This window comes from Fundulus heteroclitus, chromosome 4 (assembly GCF_011125445.2).
Source record: "Fundulus heteroclitus isolate FHET01 chromosome 4, MU-UCD_Fhet_4.1, whole genome shotgun sequence".
In the NCBI taxonomy this organism is placed as follows: domain Eukaryota; kingdom Metazoa; phylum Chordata; class Actinopteri; order Cyprinodontiformes; family Fundulidae; genus Fundulus; species Fundulus heteroclitus.
In genome coordinates this window covers 4,569,344-4,591,989 of record NC_046364.1, presented here as the reverse complement: position 1 = coordinate 4,591,989, position 22,646 = coordinate 4,569,344, and the positions used below count along the sequence as shown (strand labels likewise).

Genomic DNA, 22,646 nt, shown 5'->3' with positions numbered 1-22,646 from the left:
CACCTCCTCCAGGCCCCAGACTCCGTGCCGCGAACGGAGATCGGGGGTGTGCAAAAGACCCCCGATCCTCCCTATGCCCGCTCAGATGTTGTGTTGTTGCATGTTGTCCTCAGGTGTGTTTAAAACTGGGAGCACCGAAGGGGGTGCACGGCACAGCCCACCCCCCCTCCGGAAGGGAGCTGGTGCCAGCGCCCCCCCTCCAAGCAACTACCCAGAACCCTCAATTTCTAAATGCGAGAGGGGGTGAAGGGAGCCGCCCGGGGCGAGGCTCACACAACATAAGCCCCCCCCCCCCCAGACGTCTTCCCCCCACCCCCCCCATATCGTGGCCTACATGGATGTGCGTTGTGAAAATGTTTGGAGTGAAAGTGTCTAAAATGCATGATAAAATTGGGGAGAGGGACGTCACCAAAAGGTGGCAACCTCCAGTAACGCCCTCTCCCCAAGGACCTACATGTGTGGCGTCATGATGGAGCAGGCAGAGGGAGGAGTCCGGGGATGGGGAGCAAAGGACTGGGGAGCCAACCCAGGGAGCCAGCTCCCCTACTGACTCCAATAGGCACCCCCGCTCCCCGAAAGCCCCACCCGGAGAAAGGGGCCCCTCCAGCGGCACCACCATAGCCCGGGGGCCGGGGAGAGGCCGCAGGGCCCGCCAGCCAACCACCCACCAGGACCAACACCTCTACCTCCCCCAGCCCACCCCCCATGCCTACTGTATTTAACCCCCCCCCCCCCCAAAAAAAAAAAAAATATTAATAATAATAATAATAATAATAATATATAATTAAATAAATAAATTAATAAGATGGGGGATCCTGGCCAGCCAGCCCGCACGAGCCATCCCAAACCCCACCCCCCAGGTGAGACCCGCACCGGGAGACTACACGGACCGGGACCGGGACAGGGGGCCGGACACAAGCCCACCAGAACGTCCACCAAACCCCCCACCACACCACCCGTAGATTTAAACCCTCCCCAACACTAACATTCAAACATCTCACCATACATTCGACACTAGACATCCAGGCTGGGTAAGTCACTACTCCCCCTCCCTCCCCTCCCCCCACGAGCAGAATGCCAACCCAAAGAAGGGGAAGAGCATCTGCCCTGAGATGTTAATGACCATGCCCCCCTACCAGCTCAACAGGCCCTGAGGACCCCCAGCGCACCAGAGGCCCCGTGCAGGGGCGGACACCCTGGCGCACGCCGGCCCAGACCCCAAGCGGCACACCCCCCGGAACCGGAACCCCCGAGGCCCCGCCGGGGCCCCCGCCCGAGGGCGGCGCGCCCCAGGGACCCCAGACCCACCCAGGACCCACCCAGCGACAGCACAGCTACCAGGTCAGTAACCCACGTCCGTCCACGCGTAGCTCCCCAAGAGCGCCGCAAACGGTGCTGTGGGCCACCCGTAGGCCTCCCAAGCTCCTCCCATATGGGGGCAACAGACCCTGGAGTCAGACCCACCAAGCGCCCCACTCCAAGTGCCCCACAGAGTCCCAGGAACCCCTCCATCCAGCCACTGCGCCCTGCAGGAAGCAACCCACCGCCCCCCATTCCACTAAGTGATAGTGCTAATCAAAGGAGCCCAAAGAGATCGAACAGATGTGCATGCAGATGCTGTCTCAAGATTAATATGATCCAACAAAAGATCTCTGTACTGATTGATACTGAGATTCTCCTTACTTTTCCAATTCATGAGGATAGTTTTCTTTGCGATACATAGTGCAGTGAAAACCATGTAAACTATTTTATTCCCCAGAGGGCTTTCCTCAAAATTACCAAGCAAGCAAACTGATGGGGAAGGTGTAATTTTACAGCTCAAGCACTTTGATAAGTCCTTACATATCTGTGTCCAGAACCTCTGGACTGGTGTGCATAACCATAACGCATGAATATAGTTATCAGGATGATTGCCTATGCAGTGTGGACAGATATTAGATTGTGCCAGACCCATCTTGAATAATCTTTGTCCTGTGTAGTGTACTCTGTGAAGGATTTTGTATTGTATTAGTTGTAAGTTGGTGTTACTAGTCAATTTGAAAGTTCTTAGACATATCTGAGCCCAGAAGTCTTGTTCAAAGTTGACTGATAGATCCTCTTCCCATTTCGTAATAGGAAGAGATATTGAATCATCTATTTTAGTCAGTGTCCAGTATGATTTAGACAGTAGTTTGGGGGGGTTTAAATCTAGGAACTCTAATATATTACTTGGAATTTGTAAACCACCTTTAATATGCTTAATTTTTTTCCTAATTATAGATTTAAGTTGTTCATATTCCAAAAATTTATTTTTACTAATGCCATATTGCATATTTAGTTTGGAAAAATTGATGAACTCGGTTCCATCAAGTAAATGTTCCAGATATTCAATACCTTTATTCTTCCAGTATGTAAAGTTTATCATATTATTATTTTGTAGGATGTCAGGGTTGTTCCAGATGGGTGTACGACTGCATGGGATAAGTGACGACTTTGTCATTTTAAGAAACTCCCACCATGCTGTCAGAGTAGAGCTGATATTGATATTTTTAAAGCATGTATGCCGTTTTATATTTGAGCTAATAAAGGGCAAATCTGAAATCATGATATTATTGCATATTTTCTGTTCTATATCTATCCAGGGCTCGTCTAACGGATTTTGCTTTATCCATTTAGTGATATATTGTAGGCAGATCTAGTCCACCTCTGTCTTTACTTTTCTGTAGCGTCTTTAAGCTGATACGGGGCGGTTTATCTTTCCAAAGAAATTTAGAGATTGAAGAGTCTAGAGATTTAAACCAGTCAGATGATGGTTTATTAGGGATCATTGAAAATAAGTAATTAATTCTAGGTAAGACCATCATTTTAATCGAAGCTACTCTACCCATGAGTGAAATTGGAAGCGATTTCCATCTATCCAGGTCATCTTCTATCTTTTTTAAAAGTGGGATGTGATTAGATTTTACTAAATCTGCAAGTTTAGACGACACAGTGATACCCAAATATGTGATGTTTCCTGAACGCAAATGTAAATCTAGGGGTTTTTGGAAAGAGCAATTAATTGGCAGTACCGTAGATTTAGACCAGTTTATAGAGTAATCAGAAATCAAACATCAAACTTTTTTAATGATTTTAGTGACCTGCTGTCTGTGATATGTGTTGATTATGACTGTTTAATTATTGTTGGAGACTTCAACTTTCACGTTGACAACCCTGAAGACAGAAGTGCAAAAGAACTGTGTGACACACTTAGAAACTTTGGTTTAAGTCAACACGTTAAACAGCCAACACACAAACAGGGACATATTTTAGACTTGATCATCACTAAAGGTCTAAAGATTTCACAGGTCAATGTAACTGATGTTGCCCTATCTGATCACTTTTCTGTTACCTTTGAAAGCATCATTTCCAGTGACTCATTTAGCCAAAGGGACATCGTAAGAAAACGCACCTTTAAGGACAATGCCGCGGAAACTTTTATTCAAGCTTACTCTGATACTTCAACCTTGGGCTGCAACTCAGTAGATGAGCTAGTAGATAACTTTCAGTCTAAAGTCTCAGACATCATTAACTGCATTGGTCCAGTCAAAGTGAAGTTTTTTTCCGGGAAGAAAAAAATCTCCTTGGAGAAATGCTCCATCAGTTAGAAGTGAAAAAAGGGAATGTCGAAAAGCTGAACGCAGGTGGAGAAAGAATAGGCTCCAGGTTCACTATGACATCTATAAAAGAGAGACTTTACAGATATAACTTACAACTGAAAAATGCAAGAGAATCTTTCTTCTCTGAGATCATCAAGAAAAACATTAATAATGCTCGTGTCTTATTTTCCACAGTTGACAGGCTAACAAATCCTCCTGTGTCCGTGACTTCCGAACTCCACTCCACCAGGGCCTGCAATGAATTTGCTAACTTCTTTACTGAAAAAATCCTAAAAATTAGAGGATCAGTTTGTACTACCATATCAACACCAGAACCAATGCTTTATTCAGCTGGAACTATTTCTGACAAAATGTCCCATTTCAGCGAAATAAACCACAAAAGCTTAGAGCAGATCATTCAGCAGCTAAGTTCCTCCTCCAGCTGCCTTGATGTTCTACCCACAGTTTTCCTTAAGAAAGTTTTACCTGTCATAGCGTCTGATTTGACCCAGATAATAAACACGTCCCTTCTGTCAGGTGTTTTCCCCCAGTCCCTAAAAACAGCAATTATCAAACCACTGCTGAAAAAGAACAATTTAGACAAACTTCTACTCCAGAACTACAGGCCCATCTCAAACCTCCCCTTTATCAGTAAGATTATTGAAAAAGCTGTATTTCAACAATTAAACACCTTCTTAACAACGACCAGCCGCTTTGACGTTTTCCAGTCAGGCTTCCGTGCTCACCACAGTACAGAGACCGCCCTTATCAAGGTTTTTAATGACATCCATATAAATACAGACTGTGGAAGAACCACCGTGCTGGTACTATTGGACCTTAGTGCAGCATTTGATACTGTCGATCACTCCTTTCTGTTAGAGCGCCTGGAGAACTGGGTCGGCCTCTCTGCTACAGCTCTCCACTGGTTTAAATCCTACTTAAAGTGTGCTTCCAGTGTCAGCGTGCAACCCTTGAGTTCCAGCTGCTTGCTCTGCCCGTTCTGATGTTTCCTCTGCCCGTGTCGTCTGTTTCGATCAGCTCCCTCCATCATCTCTGGTTCTGGTCTGCCACTGCCTGCAGGTTCCTGATCGGAGGAGCGAGCTTTGGAGATCGGAGATGAGCGGCTGAGATCTCGCGAGAGCTGTGCGTAAGTATAATGGAGGCGTTCATGTAATTCAAATCAAACAAGCTAAGGTAAGAACGAACCAATAACTGAAAATAATACAAAGTTAAAGCCCAAACATTTACAACTGTCTTATTTTCTACGAGGGAACAAACTGGACGAAGAGACCGTGACGAGCCTGGAGTGCTACCTGGACGAGTGTTTTGATAGCATCGTGATGGGGAAGGCCCAGAAGCCTACAGCTGCTAGCACACCGTCACTTAAGCGCACTCGTTCTAATTCCACCAGTGCTTCTTCTTCCACTTTGTCCCCAGACAGGAACTTCAGCGACATCTTGGAATCCATCGACAAGAAGCTTACCAGCCTTGACGCGCGTCTCGCCTTGGTAGAGGTTCTACACAGAGAGTTTCAGTCTCTAAGGGAGTCGGTGGAGTTTAGCCAAGCCCAGCTAACAGCTATGGCCGCGGAGAACGACGCGCTGAGGGGGAAGGTTACGGAGCTGACCGAAGGGATTATCCAGCTTTCCGGCGAAAATAAGAAAATGAAGGAATCCATTCTGGACATACAGTCGCGAAGTATGAGAGATAATCTCGTCTTTGCAGGCATTCAGGAGCAGCAGGGAGAGATAGCAGAAGAAACGGTCCGGAACTTTCTCCAGCAGAAGCTAAAAATCCCGGCGGATCAGGTAAAAAACATCACTTTTCATCGAGTCCACCGGCTCGGAGGTAAGAAACCCGACAAAACCCGTCCTCGCCCGATCATAGCTAAATTTGAGCATTATAAACAAAAAGAATTCGTTAGAAGTTGCGGCAGGGAACTGAGAGGGACAGACTTTAGTGTTAATGATCAGTTTCCTAAGGAAATCCTAGATCGCAGGCGAGTGCTGTTCCCAATCAGGAAGAAATACATGATGGATGGCGTTAAAGCCACCATATCGGTTGACAGACTTTATATTAATGGACAGTTGTTCAGGGATCAGAAGATCACCCCTTGGCTTTATTAGTTACACCACAGGTGGACTTAAAGCATGTTTCAATGATTTTAAATAAATAAATAAAATAAATAAATAAATAAATAAGACGCACAGATCGGTACACGGTGATAAATTAAATACACGCACAGCTAAAGAGCACGTTGGTATGGTTGGTGTTCACGGTTGGGTACAGAAGGCACGGGCTATGGTTTATCCCTTTACACACTCTCTTACTCTTTGCACTTTTTTATTTTTTTGTGTATTTCTATCTTATTTGTCTGCTTCTTTCCTGATCATCAGTCAATCACAAGCACATCATATGATGCTACCTGGGTCTATGTATGACTATTTTCTCAAGGGCATGCACCTTCTAACTTCTCACTCACATCTATGGCGAATGTAAAGTTTGTGACATGGAATGTGCATGGGGCTGGCACCAGAGAGAAAAAAATGAAGATCATTAACCAGCTTACTAGATTAAAGGCAGATGTTGTATTATTGCAAGAAACCCACAAATCAGCTACAAATGCAAGTGAGCTTAATTCACCTGAGTTCCCTAATGTGTTTGCGGCCTGCTATAACTCTAGACAGAGAGGTGTAGCAATCTTAATCCACAAAAGCGTTAGTTTTAAAATATTAGATAAAACTATAGATCCTGAAGGTAGATACATAATAATTAAAATAGCTATCCATAACCAGAAGCTATGTATTGTCAGTATATATGGTCCAAATGTTGATGACCCCTCTTTTTTCCACCAATTCTTCCTTGCACTTTCAAAACACGGGGATTGTTCACTAATTATAGGAGGTGACTTCAACTTTGGTTTAAATAACGATATAGACAGGTTGAATAAAACAGGGACTCAGCGTAGTTGGCAGTCAGTAAATGTAGTCAAACAATACATGAGTGATTTTGGTCTTTGCGATGCATGGCGTTCTCTTCATCCTATTAGTAAAGAATACACTTTTTTCTCAAATGTTCACCATTCGTACTCTCGTCTGGACTACTTTCTTATAAGTAGCTCACTGCTGTCGGTCGTTTCAGAGACGGTAATTCATCCTATTGCTATCAGTGATCACGCTCCTGTTACTCTCACCTTAATTAATAAAAAAATAACCACACAAAACAAAAGCTGGAGATTTAATACATCACTGCTTAAAGATGAAGAATTTATAAAATTCATTAAAGAACAGTGGGCTTCATACTTAGAATACAATGATCAACCAGGTACATCGGCATCGATATTGTGGGAAGCTGGAAAAGCTTCCCACAATATGAGAGGTAAAATAATTTCTTTCTCATCTCATAAAAAGAAAAAGAAAAAAGATTCAGGAATTAGAAGAAAAACTTAAGTTACTAGATTTATCTCAAGAAGATGGGAAGTTAGGTAAAATCCGTGAAGTAAAATTAGAACTAAACCACTATATTGAAAAGCAAAATAGATTTCTAATACAAAGACGAATAGAAAATTTTGAACATGGCAATAAGTCAGGAAGCTTTCTAGCTAATCAGCTTAAAATAAATAAGGAGAAAACTACTATATTTGCAGTTACAGATTCAACTGGTAATACAGTAAGTGAACCAGAGTGTATAAATAATACCTTCCGCGATTTCTACAAATCTTTATACACACCACAGATAAATCCATCAGAGAAGGATATTAAGCAATTTCTGGATAAAATTACACTTCCTAAATTATCAGATAACCAAAGAATGACACTGGATTCCCCGCTGACAACAGCTGAAACCCAGGAAGCTCTTAAAAGCATGCCTAATAAAAAGGCTCCAGGTCCAGATGGATTCCCCACTGAGTTTTATAAAGAGTTCTGGAATATTCTAGCCCCAACGTTCCACAGAATGTTGCAGGAAATACAGGAAAAAGGTAGATTTCCAGCTAATATGAACTCTGCCACCATCAGCCTTCTGCTCAAGCCAGACAAAGATCCTGTGTTGCCCACTAGTTATCGTCCCATATCCTTAATTAATGTGGATATTAAGATAATCTGTAAAGTTTTTGCAAAAAGATTAGACAAAGTAACTCCTCTCATAATACATCCAGATCAAACTGGTTTCATCAGAGGAAGGCAGTCATCCACAAATACACGCCGATTACTTAATTTAATTGATTATTCCTACAGTAAAAACATTAAAACCAATATATTGTCTTTAGACGCAGAAAAAGCATTTGATAGAGTAAATTGGAAATTTTTATTCGCTACTCTTCATAAATTCGGTTTTGGCGATTTATTCATAAACTGGTTAAAAATTCTATACAATTCTCCAACAGCCTGTGTCAGGACAAATAATCAAATATCTTCCAGTTTTTGTCTACAGAGGGGCACCAGGCAAGGATGCCCTCTTTCTCCATCACTTTTTGCCATCTTTATAGAACCTCTAGCAGCAACAATCAGACAAACAAAAGCTGTAAAAGGTATAAAATGCATGAAAATAGAGCACAAGATTAGTCTGTACGCGGATGATGTATTACTTTATCTCCAGCATTCAAATAATTCTCTTTTACAAGTAATTAGAATACTAGAATCTTTCTCCAAAGTATCAGATTACTCGTTAAACTGGTCTAAATCTACGGTACTGTCAATTAATTGCTCTCTCGAAAACTCCCTAAATTTACAAATGCAATCAGGAAATATTAAATATTTAGGTATTACTGTGTCGAATAAATTAACAGATTTACTTAAACTTAACCATGCCCCACTTTTAAACAGGATAGAAGAGGACCTTGAAAGATGGAAATCGCTTCCAATCACACTTATGGGTAGGGTAGCTTCAATTAAAATGATGGTCCTACCTAGAATTAATTATTTATTTTCAATGGTCCCCAATAAACCATCATCTGACTGGTTTAAATCTCTAGACTCTGCCATTTCTAGATTTCTTTGGAAAGATAAACCCCCACGTATTAGCTTAAAGACAGTACAGAAGACTAAAGACAGGGGAGGATTAGATCTGCCTAACTTCCATAACTATTACTTAGCAAATAGGCTACAATACATCTCTAAATGGATAAAAAATAGTCTTTTAGATGAGCCTTGGTTAGATATAGAACAGGAAATGTGCAATAATATCATGATTTCAGATCTGCCGTTTATAAGCTCAAATATAAAACGGCATACATGCTTCAAATATATCAACATTAGTTCTACTCTGACAGCATGGTGGGAGTTCCTCAAAATGACAAAGTCATCCCTTATCCCATGCAGTCGTACACCTATCTGGAATAACCCTGATATCCTACAAAATAATAAAATGATAAACTTTACATACTGGAAGAATAAAGGTATTAAATATCTGGAACATCTACTTGACGGAACCGAGTTCATCAATTTTGCTAAACTAAATATGCAATATGGCATTAGTAAAAATAAATTCTTGGAATATGAACAACTTAAATCTATAATTAAAAATAAATACAAGCATATTAATGGTGGTTTACAAGTCCCAACTAATATAATAGAGTTCTTAGATTTAACCCCCCCCCCAAACTACTGTCTAAATCATACAGGACACTGACTAAAATAGATGATTCCATATCTCTTCCTATAATGAAGTGGGAAAAAGATTTATCAGGCACCTTTGAACAAAATTTCTGGGCTCAGACATGTCTAAGAACTTTCAAATTGACTAGAAACACCAACTTACAACTAATACAATACAAAATCCTTCACAGAGTACACTACACAGGACAAAGATTATTCAAGATGGGTCTGGCACAATCTAATATCTGCCCACACTGCATAGGCAATCATCCTGATAATTATTTTCATGCGTTATGGTTATGCACACCAGTCCAGAGGTTCTGGACACAGATATGTAAGGACTTATCAAGGTGCTTGAGCTGTAAAATTACACCATCCCCATCAGTTTGCCTGCTCGGTAATTTTGAGGAAAGTCCTCTGAAAAAAGAAATAGTTTACATGGTTTTTACTGCTTTATGCATCGCAAAGAAAACTATCCTCATGAATTGGAAAAGTAAACAAAATCTCAGTATTAATCAGTATAGAGATCTTTTGTTGGATCATATTAATCTAGAGACAGCATCTGCTTCCACATCTGATTGGTCTCTTTGGGCTCCTCTGATCAACACCATCACTTAGTGGAATAGGGGGCGGTGGGTTGCTTCCTGCAGGGCGCAGTGGCTGGATGGAGGGGTTCCTGGGGCCCTGGGGGCACTTGGAGTAGGGCGCCTGGTGGATCCGGCTCCGGGGTCTGTTGCCCCCATTTGGGAGGAGTTTGGGAGGCCTACGGGTGGCCTACAGCAGCCGCTTGCGGCGCTCTTTGGGAGCTGCGTGTTGACGGACGTGGGTTACTGACCTGGTAGCTGTGCTGCCGCTGGGTGGGGCCGGGGTGGGTCTGGGGGTCTGGGGTCCCTGGGGCGCGCCGCCCTCGGGCGCGGGCCCCGGCGGGGCCTCGGGGGTTCCAGTTCCGGGGGGTGTGCCGCTTTTGGTGTGGGCCGGCGCGCGCCCGGGTGTCCGCCCCTGCACGGGGCCTCTGGTGCGCTGGGGGGCCTCGGGGCCCGTTGAGCTGGTAGGGGGGCATGGTCATTAACACCTCTGGGCAGATGCTCTTCTCCTTTATTGGAAAGGCACTCTGCCAGTGGGGGGAGGGGGAAAGGAGGGGGAGTAGGGATCTACCCAGCCTGGATGTCTACTGTCGAATGTATGGTGAGTTGTTTGAACGTTAGTGTTGGGGAGGGATTAAATCCACGGGTGGGGGGGGGGGGGTTGGGGGGGGTTGACGTTCTGGTGGGCTTGTGTCCGGCCCCCTGTCCCAGTCCTGGTCCGTGTCGTCTTCCGGTGCGGGTTTCACCTGGGGGGTGGGGTTGGGGTGGCTCGTGCGGGCCGGCTGGCCAGGGTCCCCCCCTCTTATTATTATTATTATTATTATTATTATTATTATTATTATTATTATTTATTTATTATTTATTTATTTAGTTTAAGTAGGCTTGGTGGGTGGGCTGGGGGGGGCTGAGGTGTTGGTCCTGGTGGGTGGTTGGCTGGCGGGCCCTGGGGCCTCTCCCTGGCCCCCGGGCTACGATGGTGCCGCTGGCGAGGCCCCCTTCTCTAGGTGGGGCTTTCGGGGAGCGGGGGTGCCTATTGGAGTCAGTAGGGGAGCTGGCTCCCTGGGTTGGCTTCCCAGTCATTTGCTCCCCATCCCCGGACTCCTCCCTCTGCCTGCTCCATCACGCCGCCACACATGCAGGTCATGAGGGAGGGGGCGTTACTGGAGGTTGCCACTTTCTGGTGACGCCCCTCTCCCCAATTTTATCATGCATCTTAGACACTTTCACTTCAAACATTTTTCACATCGCACACTCATATAGGCCATGGTAGGGGGGGGGGGTGGGGGGAAGACGTCTGGGGGGGGGCTTATGTTGTGTGGGCCTCACCTCGGACGGCTCCCTTCACCTCCTCTCCCACTTAGACATTGAGGGTTCTGGGCAGTCACACGGAAGGGGTGCGCTGGCAACAGCTACCTTCCGAAAGGGGGGTGGGCTGTGCCGTGCATCCCCTTCGGCGCTCCCAGTTTTTAAACGCACTTGAGAACAACATGCAACAACACAACATTTGAGCAGGCGTAGGGAGGGTCGGGGTCTTCTGCACACCCCCGTTCTCCGATGGAGGCAAGGAGTCTGGGGCCTGGAGGAGGTGCGGGCCACTGTGTCCGGGGTCTTGGCGGGGGGCTGCGGTGTGCAGTCAGCGGCCTGCCAGGTCTGGGGCTGATGCCTCCGCTCCCCCCAGGGGGCGGGGGGCAGGGATGGCAAGGGTAAGGTGGGGGGAGGGAGGGGGTTTATTAGGTATTTAGGGGGAGGGGGGGGCTCTGGCCGGGTGGCTCGTGCGGGTCGTGTTGGCCCGCCCTCTTGGGGGGGCGCGGTCCGGGGGGCGTCTGGTCGGGGGCCGGGGCCGGGGGTCGGGCACAAGCAGTCGTATAGTCGATTTGGGGTGACCCCCCCCCCCTTTGGTCAGTGTTGGATGTGAGTGTTATGTGGGAATGTGTGTACAGCGTCTTTTTTTTTTCTGTGTGTGGCGAGTGGGGCACAAGGGAGGGATGGGGTGAATGAGGTTTTTTTTTTCAGGTATGGGTGTGGTCCGCTCCCTCTCCCAAGAACATCTCAAGTCTCCGATAGGTGCGGAGCCCATCCCCCCACGTCCTGCCCTCCTCCACTTCGTTGGCGGGCGCCTTGGCCCCCTGGCGCATTGGTTGGCTTCGGGTTTGGGGCGGGTTCCCGGGCGTGCGCCGGCCCACTCCTGGCGGCCTGTTCGCGGGGCCTGGCCCCCCGGGGGGCGGCCGGGGCCCTCGTCGCGGGGGCGGGGCGCCCCTGGGGCCTCTGGCCCTCAGGGCCCATGGCCGGGACCACTTCAGCGGGGCTGGCTGCCGGCGGAGCCCACGGGCTCGTCTCCGCGGCTCTTGAGGGCGTCGGCATTGCGGTGGCTGGGGGATTTCCTCGGGGTCGTCTCTGCTCCTTCCTTGGGGGGGTTGCAGATATCCTGTGTCGGCCCCTCCTGGGCGACCTGCTTTAGGGACCCCTTTGGGAGTCCGGGGTTACGGGTCCCCTGACGCCTGCCTCTGTGCTCGGGGAAGGTGGGTCTTTGGTTCTCCACAATCACTATCAAGCTATTTCTGGATAATCTTCACCTAAACTAGTGCACTTTCACATCTCCCACAGGTGCTGGGTCCCAGGTATTAAGTGTTATATACAGTAATCTTATAATTTATTTATTTATTTATTTATGTTGTATCACATTCTTTTTCAAATATCACATTACACATGTCCACACTTTCAAAGTTTACTAAAATCTAAAAAAATGTTATTCAAACTGCATTTGCTTTGTTTTACTTTTTACTTATACTTTTTATTACATTACTTGAGTACATCTATTTTTACAGTAATTTTCATACTTAAGTACAAGACATTTCAGATACTTTAAGACTTTTACTCAAGTAACATTTCAGTCAGTGACTTGGACTTTTACCAAAGTCATATTTTGGAGAGGTACTTATACTTTTACTTGACTCCCAGATTTCAGTACTTTATACAACACTGCACATTACACATGTCAGCTTACATAATAACATATATGATTTAGCAATGGCATCTAGGTGTTATTCGAGTGTATCTGTTGCTTTATGTCTGTTGGTTGTGCTGTTCTTTTTGTGTCTCTTTCCAGGTGATGAAGCAGACAGAGGACGTTTTATCATTCTCTTCCTTTTATCTCCTCTTTCTTTCACCTCTACTCTTTTTTTTTCTTTTCTTTCACTTTTTGTTCTTCCTTTACTCTCCCATTGTCATGTCCATATAATTTGAAATTCTCCTTGCAGGAATCATAATAAAGCTATTTACAAGCATAAATCAAGTGGAGCACTATGGCGAAAGCTGTTTGCTCCACTTGTAAAAGCAAAATCTGTCGAGCTCCATCTGGCATTGAGATATCAATTCCTATTGCCATAGTGCTAGACAGGACACTGGGAAAAAAATAAATAAATAAATAAATATAAAAATAAAAAATAAATCCTACTTAAAGGACAGGGACTTTTTTGTATCAGTAGGTAACTTTACATCGAAGATTACAAAAATCCCATTTGGGGTTCCCCAAGGGTCCATCCTGGGTCCCCTCCTCTTCAATATCTACATGCTCCCTCTAGCCCAGATAATAAAAAATAACAACATCAGCTACCATAACTATGCAGACGACACACAGCTCTACATCACCATGTCACCAGGTGACTATAAACCAGTTCAAGCACTGAGTAAATGCCTAGAAGAAATCAATGCATGGATGTGTCAAAATTTTCTTCAGTTGAACAAAAACAAAACAGAAGTAATAATATTTGGACCAATAGAGGAGAGATCAAAAGTTAGCACACAGCTCCAGCTGCTTCAGCTAAAAACCACTGATCAGGCCCGAAATCTGGGAGTAGTGATGGACTCAGACCTGAACCTCCAAAAGCATCTAAAGACAATTACAAGGTCAGCTTTCTACCACCTGAAGAACATTTCTAGGATTAAAGGACTGATGTCTCAGCAGGATCTGGAAAAACTAATCCATGCGTTTATTTTTAGTAGAATTGATTACTGCAACGGTGTTTTCACAGGTCTGCCTAAAAAGTGAATCAGACAGCTGCAGCTGATCCAGAACGCTGCTGCCCGCGTCCTCACTAAGACTAAGAAAGTAGAGCACATAACCCCAGTTCTAAAGTCCTTACACTGGCTAGAACCAGAACTAAACAAGGAGAAGCAGCATTTAGTTATGCTCCGCTTATCTGGAACAAACTTCCAGAAAACTGTAAAAGTGCAGAAAGCCTGAGTTCCTTTAAATCGAGATTAAAAACACATTTGTTTAGAATTGCCTTTGAATGTTCAAGTTAAAATCTTTTACTGTTTTCAAATGTTCTTTTTTGTTTCTACACTATCCCTGCTTGCTTTTATTCTGTTTTATTTTCCTATATTTTAATCATGTAAAGCACTTTGCATTGTCTCTGTACTGAATTGTGCTATATAAATAAATTTGCCTTGCCTAGTAGTGACCTGAGATGTCCCAGGAGAGGGGGCAGTTCAAACCCAACCTGACAAATAGAAAGACAGAAAACCAAGTACACAGTCACATTCACACCCTAGTGCCACCACATGTGAACACTCCTACCACACACAAAAAAGGGGGACTTTGTACACACACTCATACTTACCACACAAGTCCTATTTTCTCAGTTCCAGGCACTGGCATCCCAGGGGGGCATCCAGCCCCCAGACCCAGCAAGGTTAATCCCCAAGATCAAAATGGGGGGGGGGGGTCCGCAACCAAACCTACACGGTCCATGCTCCAGTCCTAACCCCACACCAAGACGACCCAAGGGCCCATCCACCTGGGGATGGGGCCGACTTGAACCAAACAGGCCAACCAACAAACACTGAGGTTCGATCTCCTCCACGTCCTGCCCTCCCTACCTAAGCCCCCACCCCCATATTCCAGGGGAGAGCAAAAGTGCTAGCTGATCCCCGGGACACAACTTCCACCCCCAGCCAAGACACCGACCAGGTGGCACGCTACTCCTCAAGACTCAAGACTCCAGGTGGCAATCAGGGAACAGGGGTGTGAAAAAGACCCCGAGCCTGCCTCCACCTGCTCAAATACCTGTTGCTACATGTTGTCCCATGCATCCTGCCCAGAACCCTCAATGTCTAAATGTGAATGGGGGCAGAAGAAGCCACCAGGGTTGAAGCCTACACAATCACCCTCCCCCCATATTACTCACTCACCATTCCCAAATAATGCCCTACATATATGTGTGTTGTGACAATGTAATAAATTAAAGTGTCTAAGATCTATAATACAATTGGGGTCAGGGACATCACCAGAGAAGCTGAGGCTGGGAAATTCTCCCCTCTCCCCAGCGACACCCCCACCCCCAAAGATCTTACATGTGTGGCAGTATGATGGAGCAGGTAGAGGAAGGTGTGGAATGACTGGGGAGAAACATGCCCTCCTAGAAAGGTAGCTCTCCCACTGACTCCAATAGGCATCCCCGTTCTCCAAAAACCCACCCAGAGAGAGGCTCAGTTAGCCGCACTACCATAATCCAGGCCAGAGATAGGTGGTATTGGTCTGAGAGCCAAGCGCAAATTGAGACCAACACCACCACCCCCAAATCACCCGCCCACCATCTGGACCATCTGGGGGGAAAAAACTGTGGTCAGCCAGCCCGCCCGAACCAGCGCCATAGAGATGGAAAGAGTTGCGACACTCTTTGATGTCACCGCCAGGGCAGTCACGTGGTTCGTGTAGACCGCTATAGTTCCAAAACATACGCTGGCTGTCATGTTCTTCTATGGGACAGACAGCTGCGATTGCGTTATTTAACGGTAAATATATATATAAACATACACCCTACTACTTTTTCAGCTGTTATTGCATGATTACATATTTGTTAATGTCATTTTTTCCATTTTGAGAGGCAGGGTGACAACAAAAAGCTGTATATTACTTAGATACGTTTTACATTTTTTTTGGGGGGGGGGGGGAAAGCTTATGTTCATGTTCGTATGGACAGGAGAACAGGCTAGAACGGCTCTAACTTAACTTTTCTTTTCCATATCATTCATGTGATGACAAATCTCATGATTTTCATTTTTTGGCGACTGGGCTGTATTATTGATTACTGTGATTTTGCTTGTAAATTCTGATTCAGCCATTAGCTTACCTTCGTGGTAGCGTTAGGTCTGCTGTGGTCCATTCAGCATTCGCCTATCAGCTAGCTCACTTCTGATGAGTGGTCACCCCCAGACCACAACGTGAAACATGATCATGTTAAGACTAAGAATATAATTTTAATATCAAGCCATTCACATATTATCAAAAGCATTATCTGTTTGGGTCTATAGGCAAGTGCAGAGCTATTAAGATTTTTCTCTACGTCTCTGGATTAATGCACAGAGTAAGAGTAAGGTTAGCTGCAGAGAGAGTGATAGAGAACAGTGACAGGCAACACTCCCATTGGACTCCGTTGTTGCTTTTTGCTTTTTTGAGAAAGAACAGTCCATTCAGCATTTACACCCACTTTTTCTGATGAGGCAGGAGTTGGCCACACAACAATGATAATTTTAATACTAAGCCATGCACAAAGAATCAAATATATTAAATAATAACAACTCATTAAGCTTGGATGAATGATTCAAATATTGTTTAATAAAAAATACTGAGTGAGACAACAAGATGTGTGTGTATCTAACTGGAAAAACAAGAACAAAGTGAAGGAACAGGGAGGAATATTATAAATATATTTTAAAAAAAAATCCTCCACATACATCAGGCTTCAGAGTGCATCAGGGCTGAAAGTGTGGAACAAAAAAAATGGGAACAAGCATTAATAATATCAACAAACATACGTACAGTATGTGTGAACAAGTACAACAAATGTGTAAACAGGCGTTAAGAACAGGTATCGTAACCATTTTTTTTTTTGGGGGGGGGGGGGGCGCTCCACTGAAACCTGTGATGGCCACAACAACGATACTGCTGGTCCAGCAAGATCTGTTGAGACAGGGGCACAAATATGTTCATTCAAGCCAGTTCATTCTGGACTGCCTACAAAAATACTTTTTCTTGCATACGTCAGAGGAACTCAGTCCCGACACCTGTGGAGTTCCACTATGCACTATGGGCTGCCACTGTAGGGCAGTTCCTCTCGACAACGCATACTGGCAGTTACCTGGATGATGCATCAGACCACTTGGCGGACTTCTTGGACAACAAGAACAGCAACTGCAGTGCTTCTGAGGTTGTGAGAGTGGAGCAGCTGGTAGACCCATCACCACCTGACCTCACAAAGACCGAGTCTTGTGTCCTCTACCACCTGGCAGGATACATAGCGAAGAGGGTCATCAGTTCTCGCTCTGTGAGGAATGCCAATGTGCACTGGTTGAAAAAGTAACCAACACAACAAGTGAGAAAGCTGTTTTACTACAGTTGAAGGAATTTAAAAGGGGTGCATTATACCGGCCATGCGATGAGCTGTTCACTCTCCTGCAGCACGTGGAGCAGCTCTTCCGTTCCAAGACGAGTGATTCCCTTATGGAATCCTCCAACGTAGTGGAACAGCTGGAAAGAGAGGCCATGAGTTTGGACAGCAACCTTCCCTCATGCCATGAGCTGAAAAAAAAATCCTTTCAACATATCAGGCTGAGGTTAAGGATTCACTCAAAGTGCATCGGAGCTGAGAGGAAGGCAAACAGCCGTAATAAGGGGTACCTTGGCAGCAAGAGTCAGACCAAGAAGGCGATTTCCACACAGCAGACCTCCTCACCTAAGGTCATACCATCTAGGCCACTGACGAACACCTTACTGGTTGCCATGGACGTACTCGGCAACTCCATTCCCGGCACACCGTCCGCAGTCTCCACAGCCTCCTGTCTCCTCCAGCACCAGCCGCCACCAGCTGCCAGCGCCAGCAGAGGCCAACATTATCAGCAGCCGTCACAAGCAGCAGCCATCATCACCATCCTTCGCCAACATCAGCCAGCTCAAGCAGTCATCGCCTCCAGCAGCAGCCACCTGCAGCAGCAGTGTTTGGGGAACAAATTAGTCACACTACTGTCTGAATAATAAACATTTTAAACCTCATTATGGCTTATGATAATTTTTTGTGTGGAATAATTTGTATTCCTACATGCAATCCAACTAAACAGCCCTTTCAAGGGTGCAATTAAACAAACCTTATTTCTACTAGCATCAGATACACAGTACTCAGCTGACTGGCTAACACCGCCAGGTTCAGCAGATACAACCTAAAAAAACGTCCTAGTCTACCTTAATGATCCTAGTAATCTAACATCAATAACTTACTTAATAAAAGATGTCAGAGATTCAATAATGAACTTTGTAATTTCTGGAGTAGCGATACCTTCTTCACAGCTAGCAAAATAGAGATAAAAGTAGCAGGCAATGACTGAAAATCGGTTATCTACCAAGTTAGGAATATATATATATATATATATATATATATATATATATATATATATATATATATATATATATATATATATATATATATATATATAGCCTATATATATATATAAATTGCAAAGTGCACATCGAAATATATATAAGCATATGCACCATAAAGGGCCTATTTATATAATATACAGAGTTGACAATTCAAAAGAGGTAGCTATTTAATCAACTTACGCCTGGATATAACGTTAGTGCTACCTTTACAGAGGGCGAAGTCAAGCTAACAAACTAGCAGGCAATCGGTGGTTTACCAAGATAAAATATATATATAATTACGCTGTGTACATACAAATAAAGATCAGTATATGCATCATAAAGGACCTCTGATAAAAAATAGACAGTTGACAGTTCAAAATAGGTAGCTATTTAATCAATTTACCCCTGGATATAACATTACCTTCACAGAAGGCAAGTCAAGCTAACAAACTAGCAGGCAATCGGTCGTCTACCAAGATAAAAAATATATATATATAATTACACTGTGTACATACAACAAAAGATCAGTATAAGCATCATAAATGGCCTATGATACAATATAGACAGTTGACAATTCAAAACAGGTAGCTATTTAATCAACTTACCTCAGAAGTTACTCGACAGTCAGCAATGGAAGTGAATGATGTCCAACGCCATAGAATGGCTTTTTGGAACTATGCGAGACTGCATACCCCGGAAGTAGGCGGCAAACAGCGTACAACGCAGTCCAATGGGAGTGTCGCGACTCTTTTTATCTCTATGGCTCTGGCCCGAACCATGCAGACCCCTGTTCCCTGGATAGAACCAGCACTGAGAGCCATTGTGAACCATGACCAAGACAAAGAGCCAGACATGGATCCCTGCCCACCACCGAGGAAAGAAAAATTAAATTAAACCCACCCCAACACTAACATTCAAACAACTCCCACACCACATTCAACAACAGGCACCCAGGCTGGATTCCCCCCTCACCCCTCCCATCCCATCCCCACACAAGCAGAATTCATCCCCTTCAGGGGAGAGCATCTTGCATGAGATGTTAATGTCCATACCCCCCTCCCAACTCAACAGTTCCCAAGGCCCTCCATGCCACCAGGGGACCCGGGTAGGGCCAGACACCCAGTATACACTCGCCAAACCCCTAGCGACATACTCTACAGAGCCCAAGCCCCCGAAGCCCTGCCAGGACATCCGCCCAAGGACAACATACCCCAGGAACCTAGAGCTCACAAATCCACCCCAGATCCACCCAAGAGTATCACAGCTACCAGGTGTCGGCCAGCACAGAACCCCCATAGGCACCGCAAATGACACACCAGACATCCCACTCCGGGCAGCCCCCAGAGCCCCAAGACCCTGGCACCCCTGAATCAGCCACCACGAGCTACAGGACACATGTCATAGCCCCCCACTCCCACTAAGTGATGGAGCCGATCATTTGAGCCCAAGAAGATTGATCTGATGTGAAGGCAGAAGCTGTATTAAGACTTATATGATCCAACAAAAGATATCTATACTGATTGATACTGAGAATTATTTTGCTTTTCCAATTCATGAGGATGGTTTTCTTTGCAATACATAAGGCAGTGAAAGATATGCCAACTGATTTTTTCCCAAAGTGCTATCATCCAAGTTACCCAGCAAGCAAACTGAGGGGAAGGTGGAATTGTACATCTCAGACACTTGAACCTCTGAACCGATGTACATAACCATAGTGCATGGATATAATTTTCAGAATTATTGCCTGCGCTCTGTGAACAGATACAGTAGTTTAAGGGGGGGGGGGGTAGATCCAGGAACTCTACTATATTTATTAGAATTTGTAAACCATCTTTAATATGCTTAAATTTATTTTTAATTATAGATTTAATTTGTTGATATTATAAGAACAAACTCAGTTCCCTCAGCTACATATTCCAGCTATTCAATACCTTTACTCTTCCAGTAGGGAAAGTTTATCATTTAATTTTATTGTAGGATATAAGGATAATTCCAGATGGGTGTATGGCTGCATGGGATAAATGCTAACTCCATCATTTTAAGGAACTCCCACCCTCCTGTCAGAGAAGAGCTGATGTTGATATTTTTTAAAGTCTCTAGAGGTATTTTGCGTCACAACATGTAACTCAATCTAGAATTTCTCCTTCTCCTCTAACTCACATCCCACCCATGGGGGCATAACCACACATAACTTTGAACAGCACACAGTTACTTTCTAGGGTCAGACTCCTCAAACTATTTGACTCTCTTTTCACCGTCACAACATTCCTGAGAAACACCTCCTATAAGATAACACCTGCACCATTTCTCTTCCAAACTACAACCTAAGCTTCTGGTTTTGCTGCCTTTCCATTTATTCTCCTGCACACAGAGTTTATTCTTCCTCTATATCATGTCAGCCAACTCTCTAGTTTTTTCTGCCCTAGTCCCAACATTCAACGTCTCAAAGACCTGGACTTTTGCATTTACTCATCTCTCTCTGCCAATGGATAGATCTTCCTCTTCTTCTTTCCTTACCAACAGCATCCCAATATCCACCAGTAACTTCATGGACACCCACACCAGTAGCAGTCATTGAAACTGGGGCTTTGACTGATCCCGATCATGTTACTGACTCTTTGTAAAGGTTTTACACCGGATAATCTTCCTGACACATCCTGCTGCATTTGTCTGGGCTTGGGACTGGTCCAAAATAGGACACAGGGCACTGTGCGCCATTGTCCAACAATGTCCATATGAATCCCTCCAGAGGTGCACCTCCAATCACTTCTTCTTCTTGAACTTCAAGCGAACGCTGGGCTTCAACACAAGATACAGAAGGGAAAAAAGTTGGAGTCAAGATAAATTGTTAGACAATTATGCTAATTTACTTTGATAGGTGAGGTGTAACTTGCTGTTATTTATGGAAAGTGCATTGTTGGGACATCAAGTTATGACTGCTTTTAGGGAGTGTCATGATTTATACATTATTATTATACATTGTTTTTTTTCTTGTTATGTTACTGCTTGTATTTACCTCATGTTTTGTGTTTTTTAACCTGTTAAAAGGGTACATTTTCTTTACTAACAAATCGATCCATAATTTCTCAACACCAATATTGTCTTTGAAATATGCTTCTTTATTGGGCAGATTATTACATTCTTGCACAAATAATGTTCATTGCAGAGCAGAAATTCCTTATCTCATACTTTAGTGTTTTCTTCCCCTTTAAGACAAATATTTTTTGTAGTTATCTATAATCCCTAAATTCCAAAGCAAAAACAAAAAACAGCTAAATAGATGTGGTTAATATAGAAGCTTGCTATTTAATCCTCAGTGGTTTTCAGAACAAAAGCAGTTTAATGAAAACTTCGTAGTAGTTTAATAACCGAAAGAGGTGAAGACTTACTGTAACAAAATACTAATTTGCCAGACAAAAATCAACCTTATCAGCATGCAAAACCAAAAGGTAACATTGGTAAAGTAATCCTCAAGAAACAAACTACAAAAATTATTTAAAAGTTTACATTTATTTTATATCTCTGCTCCAAACAGGAAATGAACATAACTTTGTGAAGGTGGAAACTAACAATCTGGGGACATCCTACGACTTCAACTTGGTTATGCATTACAGGCCTTTGTTCAAATTAAAAAAACTGCAACATTCCAATATTAATGTTTCTGTTTTTTCTTTTACAGATGAACTTTAGGAACAACAGGGACACGAAATTTAGGAAAACCCAAAAAGTATTTTTGTTGAAACAAATGGCTGTTTTGCAGACTCCTTATTTTTTTGTGAAGATATGCTACAGTTCAGTGGCTTATATGTGTTGAAGGTCTATCTATGATTGACCAAGTTCAGGTTTGACAGTATGAAGGAATGTTTCTTGTGTCAAGAAAGAAAATTGTGTCAAGAAAATAGAAAGATGGCTTCTATGTTTTGAGGGTCCATCTATAACTGCATAACGTTTAACTATTTTTGTGTGAAGAAAATGGAAAAATGGACAAAGTAGCTAACATAATGCAAATAAAGGATAAAATATTAACTTAAATCTCCAGTTTTGGAGGATATTGAGACCAATTCGATAGCTGGTGAGAAATCGTACAGAAAATTCTCACTTGATCTTAAGCCTGGGTATTTTAAACTAAGGTTAATCTATTTCTGAACTCTCAGTTTGGTTCAATTCTGTTTATTAATATAATGCCAACAAAATATTATACATCCTGTTTACAGATAGAAACATATATAGTCCACTCAATTGAAATATATAGATTAAAAGTCAGTCATAAACGTTTTAAAATTCAAACAAACCATTCAAGTTCAGTTTATTTGTTTAATTTTTTTAATCTAGGTAAAACCAGTCTATTGAATTTATTCACCGATTTAGCAATAATCCTCACATCTGAACGAGCATAACGACAGTGGACAATTGATTGTGTTGCTTACTTTGC

At 43.8% G+C, this 22,646-nt stretch overlaps 1 long non-coding RNA gene across 1 annotated transcript; it reads right to left on the bottom strand.

Annotated features, from left to right (window-relative positions):
* Window positions 1–16,690: 16,690 nt before the first annotated feature.
* LOC118562873 lies at window positions 16,691–17,600 on the bottom strand. Its single transcript, XR_004930851.1, has 2 exons — window positions 17,225–17,600; window positions 16,691–17,081 (listed from the first exon to the last, which is right to left on the bottom strand). It is a non-coding gene; the product is annotated as an uncharacterized LOC118562873 (long non-coding RNA).
* Between the last annotated feature and the right edge of the window lie 5,046 nt (window positions 17,601–22,646).